Here is a 7,785-nt window from a genome sequence, read left to right on the forward strand (position 1 = left end):
CCAAACAAAAAGATGGTGGCGCTGCCTTAGTGGCTGCGGCTCGCCTGCAGTCTGTCTGTTTTTTTGTGTTGTTCTTTTGTCCTGTTTAGTTGATTTTTGGTTTATTATGTTGTGTATGTGGGGGGGGGGGACACGTTTTTGGTCTCTTCCTTCGGGGGATGCGACTTCTTTTGTCGTATCCCCCGTCTCCGCCTGCGCCGAGGCCTAATGGCAGAGCTGGCGGCCTCGGAGCTGGGGCAGTGGCGACCAGAACTCGGAGCTGGGCAGCGGCAGCTGGGACGGCGGCAGCGACAGCCTGGCCTCGGAGCTGGGACAGCGGCGACCAGAACTTGGAGCTGGGGCACGTTCCGGCAGCAGCGGCCACTCGACCCGACCGCGGGCCCAGTGGACGACAGTGGCGGCTGGGACAGCGGCAGCGGCGCAGAGGGAGAATAAGAAGGGATGAGACAAAGACTTAAGACTTTTGTCTTCCACCACAGTGAGGAGGTGCCGGGTGAACTCACTGTGGTGGATGTTAATTTGTGTTTATTGTCATTTTTACTATATGTAGGACTGCAAGGCAACAAAATTTTGTTCAGACTGCAAGGTATGAATGACAATAAAGGCTACTTGTTACTATAATTACACTTGCATAAAATTTATTTATTTATTTATAAAATAAAATTACTTCTTTGCAGCCATTAATATTTATTTCAAAATTGTAACAACATTTTACAGGTTCCAAAGTATTCGAATAATAGGGAAACAGAACACATTAAATGTTAGACATTGTCAGTATATTGCATTTATTTAAAATCTTCTGGATTATATTCTTGCAAATTTTTCAATTACACTATCAAAATTTACATGAAAATTTCTCTCAATAGACAAAATTGCAAGGTTACTTAATCTTTCCTGGCTCATTGTTGATCGCTGATATGTCTTTATTTATTTATTTATTTTTTTTGAAAATATTTTTTATTGGAGATAGGTACATAACCTATTACATCATTACAGTCTTACATTTTTAAATTGATAATATTGTCAATTATTATTACATTGTCTCCAATACCTTTTGCCTTTTTTTTTTAAAACTAGATAGAACTAAAGAGATAGGTGAAGTAAAGAAAGAAAAGAAAGCGAAGAAAAACAAAAACAAAAAAAAAAAAAAAACAAAAAAAAAAGGAAAAAGATAGTTAAAGAAGAATGGAAAAATTTATTAAAATAAAAAACTTCATTCGAGATATATTCGTACATTTCAAAGTATAGCATTTCATCCATTCTTTAGCCCGAGTGCTAGTCAGGTTCCTGTGCTGAACTATTCTGACCCTTTAAGTAATCAATAAAAGGAGACCATGTTCCAACGAATAATTCCTGTTTGTCCAACAGGGAAAATCTGATTCTTTCCACGTTTAAGGTCTCCGTCATTTCTATAATCCACATTTTGATTGTGGGGGCCGTAGGGCCTTTCCAAAATTTTAGAATTAATTTTTTTCCTGTTATTAAACTATAATCAATAAAGTTTCTTTGTGTTGTTCTAAATGTTTGATTTAATTCTAATATTCCGAGTATTATTAATTTTGGATCTGGGTCCAATTGTGTGTTGGTTACTTTAGATATTATACTGAAAATATTGTCCCAGAATTTTTTAATTTTTATACAGTTTGCAAACATATGAGATAATGTAGCTTCTAAATGTTGACATTTATCACATATAGGTGAGATATGTTGAAAAATTTTATGTAGTTTTGTTTTTGAATAATGTAACCTATGTATTACTTTAAATTGTATTAGAGAATGTCTGGCGTTTAGTGAACACTGATGTATGTGTTGCAAACTTTCTTCCCAAGTATCTTTCGTTATTACTTGATTTAATTATTTTCCCCATGTTTGTCTGTGTAAGTCCGTCGAAGGAATGTCACTGTCTAATAAGATATTATATATATAAGATATTAATTTTTCTGTATTAGGATGTTTGTTCCAACATTCATCAAGAATTTCTGAATTTCTAATTCGAAAATTTTGAGAGTTCGATTTTACACAATCTCTAAGTTGAAGATATCTGAAATAATCATTTCCTCGAAGTCCATAAGTCTGTTGCAACTCCTGAAATGTCAGAAAGGTGCCTTCCTTGTAAAGTTGTCCCATATTTTTAATTCCATAATTCTTCCATTGTGTAAAACCCCCGTCCAACCATGAAGGCTTAAACAAAGGATTATTCACAATTGGAAGAAAAAGTGATAAATTATCTAATTTTAATGTCCTTTTTAATTGTTTCCAAATTCGTATAGCACTAAATATTATAGGGTTTTCCCTATAAATTTTTTTTAAAATTTAGACGTAGCAAATAATATCGAACCGATATCAAAAGGTAAACAATCTTCCTTTTCCATTTTTAACCAGTCTGGTTGATGATCTATTTCTTCCAACCAGAAATTCATATTTTTGATATTAACTGCCCAGAAATAAAACAAAAAATTAGGTAAAACCAAGCCTCCATTTATTTTTGATTTACACAAGTGTCTTTTGTTTATCCTATGATTCTTATAATCCCAGATAAAATCATTAACAATAGAGTTCAATTTAAAAAAAAGTTTTTTGCCAGATATATCGGAATTGTCTGAAAAAGGTATAATATTTGCGGTAAAAAAATCATTTTTATGGCATTAATTTTGCCAACCATTGAGATAGGAAGTGTTTTCCAGTATTGAATATTCTTATGTAGTTTGTTCAGTAATGGGGGGAAATTTGCTTTAAATAATGATGTATATATCTTAGTTACATAAATACCTAGATATTAAAAATTTTCATTTACTATTTTAAATGGAAATTGTTGTATTATCTGTTTGTTATGTTCCCTTATTGGCATAATTTCACTTTTATTCCAATTTATTCTGTATCCTGAAAGTGAACCAAATTGGGTTATTAGCTTTAATAAGTTTGGAATACTAATTTCTGGTTTTGTAATGTAAATTAATACATCATCTGCGTATAGAGAAATTTTATTCACTGTGTCCTTTGTGTTATACCCATGTATTTCCGGATGCCCCCTAACTCTTTCTGCCAGTGGCTCAATAGCAAGCGCAAATAATAATGGAGATAACGGGCATCCTTGTCTACAACCTCTAGATAGGCTAAATTTAGATGACAACCTTTGGTTTGTAAATATTCTAGCCGTGGGATTTGTATATAACAGTTTTATCCATGTACAGAATTTCTCCCCTAGCTGCATCTTTTCCATCACCGAAAATAAATAAGACCATTCGACCTGATCAAATGCTTTTTCAGCGTCAAGTGAGATTATTGCTAGATCTTCATTAATAATTCTCTTGGAATATATAATATTGAATAATCTTCTTAAATTATAATATGAGTACCGTTTCTGAATAAAGCCTGTTTGGTCAGGGTGTATTAATTTATTCATCACTGTACTTAATCTATGCGCTAGTATTTTAGTTAATATTTTCTGATCTGTATTTAAAAGTGCAATTGCTCTGTATGATCCCGGGTCTTCCGGATCTTTATCAGCTTTAGGAATAAGTGTTATTATAGATTCATTTAAAGTGTCTGGAAGTTTCTGTTGAGTATAGATATACTCATACAGTCTTTGTAAACGTGGGCAAAGCAAATCATAAAATGTTTTGTAAAATTCGGAGCCTAAACCATCTGGTCCTACTGCTTTACCATTTTTTAAAGAGCCAATAGACTCCTCAATATCCTTTATCGTAATCTCCCTTTCTAATAATTCTCTATCGTTTGAATCTAAACCTTTTAAATTACATTTTATTAAAAAATCTGCTATTCCTTCTGATTGTGCTACGGTTTTAGTTGAATAAATGTTATGATAGTATTGGAGAAATCTATCATTTATGTCCTTGGGCATTTTTAATAATTCTCCTGTCTCTGTTTAAATTTTATGAATTATTTTTTCCCCTTCCATTTTTCGTAACTGGCGTGCTAATAGTTTTTGTGGTTTGTCTCCAAATTCAAAATGTAATTGTTTGGTTTTTTGATAAAGTTTTATTACTTGTTCTGAATACATTTTATTTAATTTATATTTCAATACCGCAATTTTATTATGTTTTAACGTAGATGGCATTCTCGCATTTTCTATATCTAGTTGCTTGATTTCAATTTCCAATGTTTGTTGCTTAATCCTGTTCTCTTTATTATAAAATGCTTGAGCAGAAATTAATGTACCTCGAACATAAGCTTTGAACGTTTCCCACATAAGAGAAGTAGGTGTGTCAGGGTTGTCATTTACCTCAAAAAATATTTGAATCTGTTTAATAATATATTCCTGGCATGATCTTTCGTTCAAAATTTGTGGGTTAAATCTCCAATATGCTTGTTTCTCGGACATTCCATTTAATTTAATCATGAATGTTACAGGTGCATGATCTGAGATTATAATGTTATGGTATTTTGAATTATAAATAAATGGGATAAACGTAGAGTCAACTAAAAATTAATCTATTCTTGAGTATGTTTTGTGTACTGGTGAGTAAAATGAATATTCCCGTCCAGTTGGGTTTTCTATTCTCCAGACATCCTTAATTTTAGTGGTATTAATAAATGAATTTAAAAATACACTTGATTGAGATTTTACTTTTTTTTGCCTTGAAGATCTATCTAAGTATGAATCTAATGTACAATTGAAGTCTCCTCCAATTATTAATTTATATTGTGTAAATTCAGGAATTTTATTAAATGTTTTATTAAAAAACGTGGGGTTATCAAAATTAGGCCCATAAACATTTAGAAGAATCACTTTTTCTCCATTTAACTCTCCAACTAATATAATATATCTACCATCAATATCCACTATTGTTGAAGAGTTCGTAAAAGGTATTCCTTTACGAATTAATATTGCAACTCCTCTGGACTTGTGGGAAAAGGAGGAATGATATGATTCAGCGATCCACTTAGCTTTAAGTCTATGTTGAGATTCCTTTTTAAGGTGTGTTTCTTGAAGAAATATTATATCTGTTTTGATTAAATTTAGATGTGCCAAAACTTTACCTCTCTTAATTGGTTCATTGATTCCCTTGACATTCCAACTACAAAATGTTATTCCCTGACCCCCTCTTGTCATGTTAACATTTTGCATATTGTTTCTAAGGTGGTCTATAACCGAGCAGAAGGTACAACACATAGAACCTGACCCTGCTCCCGAACCTCAAATAGATGAATTTAAAATCATATACGTCGCTCTTCCGAACACATCTCCTTGTATTAGTCTTATTTTTCCATTCAAACATTAAGTTATAAAAATATTTAAAGTGAAGAAAGTGATAGAGTTGGTTAGTGTAGGGTGAAAGAAAAAGAACTACATCTACAATTAGTGTAGTTAGTGATAGCCACACTAACGTGGCTAGAATTCTAAAGACTTCCGTAGCCTTTGTAAGAAAAAAAAAAATTCCCAGCTCCGTGCCCGAAGAAAAAAAAAAGATTATTTCTAACATTCAAATAACTTCTTTGGGAGTAACAAACTTATTTACATACCCATACATACACACTATATATATATATATATATATATATATATATATATATATATATACACGTAACCCTGCAGAAAAGTTCAAGGACAGCAAAAATTCACAACGTTATTATTCTCTACATATCATATTAATTTTTTCGCTAAATCTATAAATTTAATTTTAAATTGAAAAATAAAGAGAAAAACCGTCAAACTTTATTATGACGTAGGCTAATTTACCTCTTGCATATCTACCTATATAATATAAGTATGTAATTCATTTCTACGTTAATCGAAGACTATTAATTATTAATCATTGTTATCAATCATATACAGTATTAACTTTTTATGAGAAATGTTAATGTTAATAATTTTAGTGGTAATATGGATATTTAATAAGTATTAGTTGTTACATATATAGTTAGATATGAATATACAGATAATAATAATGATTAGTAAACAAAAAAAAAAAACAAAAAAATACAAAGATCACAGTTTTATCCAATGTCCTCCGTCGATTTCCGAATGTCCTTAAAGCTCTTGAAAGAACTTTAAAGGTCCTTTTAGATCTGGCGGTCCTGTTAGTCCTTGACTCCTAAGGAGTAATGTAATTTCTTCAGTCTATGGTCATGTTACCGACTTCTTTGGCATATTCCAGTGCTTTTTCGTGGTCTGTAAAAAAGTGCTCCTTGGACTTGTAGGAGACTCTTAATCTTGCGGGATAAAGCAAGCTGTATCTCAAATCAGGTACATTCTTCAATATTCTTTTTGTCTCAGTGAACAGCGCTCTTTTCTTGAAGACTTCTGCCGGATAATCTCGGTAAATACTGAATCTCACACCAAAGAGGAGCTGTCCGCCTCGAACAATTTTCTTCATTATATCGTCAAATTCATGATCCAGTTGCACTTTTACGATAATTTGTCTTGGATGGGCATCATCTTGTATACGACGTCGCTGCGCTCTATGAGCTCGACCAAGTGAAGGTTTGTGATCCAATTTTAAGGCTTTTGTAATAGGTCTGCCACAAAATCCCGAGTGCCCATTTCCCTCTCACTTCCTTCTTTCACCCCTACAATTCTTAGATTCTTACGTCTTTGACGCCCCTCCAAATCGGTACATTTATCACTTAATTTGATCACCATATCGGAGAGGCGTTGGTTTTCAGTAAGGAGTCGACTTACAGTTTCCGCACTTGTCGTCGCCCATTTCTCAAGTTCGGTTATCGCTGTTCTATGTTGATCAAGTTCGTGATGAATGGGGTCCACCTCCGTTTTAACCTTCGTTTCCACCGAAACGAGCCTGGCTTCCAGCACTTCCATCTGATCCTTGACCTCTTCCTCCCTCGTCCTCTTTATGTCTTTATTAACTTTAATTTGGATAAACCCCTTTCACAACTAGCATTGGACACAGTAATTGTTAAAAAAATTCTCAGTGCCACAACAATGTTAGTTAAACTTTCTTGCAGCTTCCACTTAATTATCCAGCAAAGCAAATCTAAAGCTGTCCATGTAGAAATGCTCTCTTCTGGATGAACTTCTTTAAATAAAGCAATATGGCGTCTAATACGATGTACTTCAGCAGTCATAGCTGTAGCATTCAAGTCAGAATATTTCACACATAAATGCTGAATGTGTCGAACAATTAAGTCATCTTTTTCTGCATCTAACAATGTTTGAATTTGCAGAAAAGCAAATAGCTCATGAAGTGTATTCATCTGTACTGTACGTTTTGTAATTTCAGCTGTTAGCTTATCTACTGCCTCAAGTTGTTCCCGACGTGTTTCCTGAATTAAACTTAAGCCAGAATCACTACTTTTTTCACCTGACATCTTCTTTCGTCGTCCAATTCTTCTTTCTGTAGAAATATCATATGTATTGCATATCTGCATAGCTCTCTCAGCTGCCTCTGTGACTAGAGAATCATGCTTTTCCTCACAAAATAGAGTCAATGCTTTCAGCTTTTGAACACATTGATCAAGTCCAAGTCCTCTTTGTTGTAGGTATATCTGAGCGTCATTCACTTCAGTAAGCACTGGGCTCCAAAAATAAAGGAATGCAAAGAAAGGATAGGTCACAATGTAAACTAACAAGCTGCCTGCATCTCCTTTGGTTTCTGAGATTTCTTCTAATCCATCCCTCAAGACTTCCAAAGCTTCTATTATTTTTTCAGTGTACTCAGCAAGAACGTGTATAGCTTCATGCTTTGAACTCCATCTTGTGTCACAGGATTGCTTCACATTAACTGGCACATGTTCTTTACGAACATCCCACCTGTGTGTAGAGCTTGAGAAAAATTTGTACACTTTTTGCACAGTGCCAAAAAA

Source organism: Amblyraja radiata, chromosome 19 (genome assembly GCF_010909765.2).
Source record: "Amblyraja radiata isolate CabotCenter1 chromosome 19, sAmbRad1.1.pri, whole genome shotgun sequence".
NCBI classification, from domain to species: Eukaryota; Metazoa; Chordata; class Chondrichthyes; order Rajiformes; family Rajidae; genus Amblyraja; species Amblyraja radiata.